We start from the raw sequence: 3,497 nt of genomic DNA on the forward strand, positions 1-3,497 counted from the left end.
CTCTTTTAAAGAAGATCTACTCTCCCTCACTCTATAGTAATCGTATGCCAATAGTTCCTTGGTTAAGGTTTGGGCATGTTGCCCATTTCCTCAGTTCTATGTTGAGTTTTCATCTGACTGAGTTTACATGGGTATTGTTCACCCCGTCACCATTGTTGCAAGTTCATATGAGCAAGTTCCTAGAGGCCTGAAAGCCTCTGTTTCCTTATATTCATGCACCAACCCTGGCTCTTATAATCTTTTTGCCCCTTCTTCCACGATGTTCCCTGCATAAGGTTTAATATAGGAGTCCTACCCAGAGACACTCTGGTCTCTTATTCTCTGAACTTAACCAGTTGTGATCTTCTGTGTGCATCTCACTCTCTTGTTTGAGGAAGATCACTGTTGAGAGTTGAGAAATATTTTAGTATTTTCTCTACACCCTGTTCTACTATGTTCTATGAGTCTTAAGTGTAGAGGTTCCACTGTAGATTTGTCACTTTGACTGGGCATCACTCAGACATATATTATCTGTGTGTGTCCAACTCTGGAACTCTGTAATAGCCTCTGTTGCAAAAAGAAGTTTCTTGGATTAGTGGTATGGGGCACATTTTTCTGTAAATATATTATATTAACTCAAAAACTCCCTGAAAAATACACATACAATATCTGAACATCAGTGTATGTGTATGCCTGAAGGCTACATAACAAGGAACACAGTGCCAGACAAGAGAAACCTCCCTTTAAGTTGTTGGTCAAAGTAGTCTGAGGGACTCCCAAAATAACACAGGCTACTGCCAGTCTTCGATTACCCCCCCAGAACTTGAAGGTAAGACCTTACTGCTGAAGACAGGACATACTTTGGACACAGGAGTTGGAGCAATGGTGCTGGAACTGACCTGGAAGCCTCCTCCCTGAGGACTAGCTCTCATATTTCTAGAGGTCTATGAGATACTATGCAAGCTGCTAAGGGAGAAAATAAATAACAGTCCAGGCAAGCTCTAAAGCCTAATAATCAGAACAACTAGTACAGAAAACTACTCTTTTAGTGCAGTAGTGGCACTGTTCTCCAGAGAAGTAATCAACAGCTATCTAATTTGTCTTAAAATCCTCTCAATGGAAGGGAACTCAGAGGTGGCATTGTAAACATAGCCAAATACACATGGCTGGGGAGGGTATAGATCCTAGAGAAAACCCTGTCTCTGTTATATCTCTAGACAAATGAAATTTCTTAGGATATACTAAATATGGATCCTTATATTTCATATATTGTATTTTGATCATATATACCCACCTTCCTCAAGTCCTAGCAGTTTTACTCCCCTTTCTCTACCTACCCACATTTGTGTCTTCATTTGTTTTTAAATCCATCAAATCTAATATATGTTGCCCATATACACGTGTATGTGACCAACCACTGGAATGTGGTAGACATACCAGGAGCCCCACACTTGAAGAACACAAACTTTACCTTTCCAAGCAGGTGTCAGTTGGCAATAGCTCCTCAGTAAGGGTGGACTCCATCCACACTTCCCCCATCCATGCTGGAATTTGTCTGGTTTGAGCTTGTGCAGGTCTTGCATATGCTGATATAACTGTTGTGTTTATATGTTCCTCTGCCATACTGTGTCAAAAAATTCTATTTCCTTATAGTCATCCATCACCTCTGGCTTTTACAATCTTTCTGTCTCCTCTTCCCTAGTGCTCTCTGTATGCTGTACCCTGATCAGTTGTAGGTTTCTGTGTTAATTGCTGTCTACTTCATAGAGAAGTTTCTCTGATGAGGGTTGAGAGATGCACTAATCCATGAGTATGGCAAGTCATTAGGAGTAGGTTTAATATTGTGTCTGTTTAGCAGAATAATAATTATCAGGTTCTCCCCTAGAGTCTAAAAGATATCTAGCCAAAGTTCTTGGTCCCAAAAATGATGCCATGTTTCATCATGGTGTGTGGGTCTTAAATCCAAGTAAAAAGATGGTATATCTATCCTGATTTACATAGTGGCAACACTAGTTTGAACTTTGTCTCCAGAAGTGAATAAGTGCTCCCTTTCCCTTTTTATCCATGCTAACATTTGTCATCATTTGTTCTGTCATCAATATCTGACTGGTATAAGATGAAATCTCAAAATAGTATTGATTTACATTTTCCTAATGGATAAGAATGTTAGACATTAAAACAAATATTTTCCAGCCTTTTATATTTGATCTGTGGAGAACTCTGTATTTAGTTTCATGCCCCATTTTTAAATTATGTTGTTTCCTTGTTTAGGTTATTGAGTTCTTTGCATATTCTAGATATTCTCTGTCAGATGTATAGCTGGTAAAGCTTTTCTCCCCATTCTGTATGCTGCCTCTTCACGTGAATGATGATGTCCTTTGCTGTACAGAAGTTTTTAGTTTCATGTGGTCCCTTTTGTCAGTTGTTGATATTAATACCTGTACTACTCAGGTACAGTACAGAAAGTCATCTTTTGTGCCTATAAGTTGAAGCATGTTCTCTACTTTCTATCAGATTTAGGCTATTAAGTCTCATGTTAAGGTTCTTGATCGATTTGAAGTAAAGATTCAGTCAGTGTGAAAGATAAGAAATGAGTTTCATGCCTCTAAGTATAGCTAATCAGTTTGTCAAGCTCCATGTATTAAAGACACAATGCTTTCTCTGATGTATACTGTTGGCTTCTTTGTCAAAAATCTTCTATTCTTTTCTATTGATCAATGTACCTTTTTTTGTTTTGTTTTTTGCTTTTTTTGCTAGTACCAAGTAGTTTTTATTATTATAGCTCTGTAGTATAATTTGAAATATGGGATGTTTATACTTCCAGCAGTCTTTCTTTTTTATTGTTCAGGATTGTTTTGAGTATCTTTGGTCTTTTCTATTTCCATACAAAATTTGCATTTCTTTTCCCAAATTCTGCATTGGATTTTGATGGCAATTCGATTAAATATGTAGATTGCTTTTGGTAGGATGATCATTTTCATAATATTATTCCTACTGATTCTTGAGCACATGATAATACTTTGACTTCCTCCTTTCCTATGTGTGTCGTCTTTATCTTGTTTAATTGTCTTCTTTCTCAGGATCAGGAAGGCAGTGAGGGGATATGGGCCAAGAGGTTAGTCCAGAGGTCTGGAGTGCCAGAGAAGAAGTGGGCCTGTGCCCAGGGCTAGAAGGAAGCTCTTTCTCTACTTAAGACTTCAAGCACTATATTGAACTGAGGGAGTGAGCATGGACATCTTTGTCTTTTTCCTGATTTTAGCAAAAATTATTTGAAGCTTTCTCTGTTTAGTACAACGTTGATTGTTGTCTTGTTGTATATTGCCTTTTTTTATATTAGGATATGTCTGTCTGCTTTAGCCTTAGATTCTCCAGTATTTTTATCATGAAGAGATATCATATTTTGTTAAAATCATTTTCTTCATCTCATGAAATGATCCCATCATTTATATTTTTGAACTTACTTATGTGGTAGATTATGTTTTTTGATATGTGTATGTTAAAAAATCCCTATGTGCGGT

Source organism: Nannospalax galili, unplaced genomic scaffold (genome assembly GCF_000622305.1).
Source record: "Nannospalax galili isolate Female #2095 unplaced genomic scaffold, S.galili_v1.0 scaffold1014, whole genome shotgun sequence".
NCBI lineage: Eukaryota > Metazoa > Chordata > Mammalia > Rodentia > Spalacidae > Nannospalax > Nannospalax galili.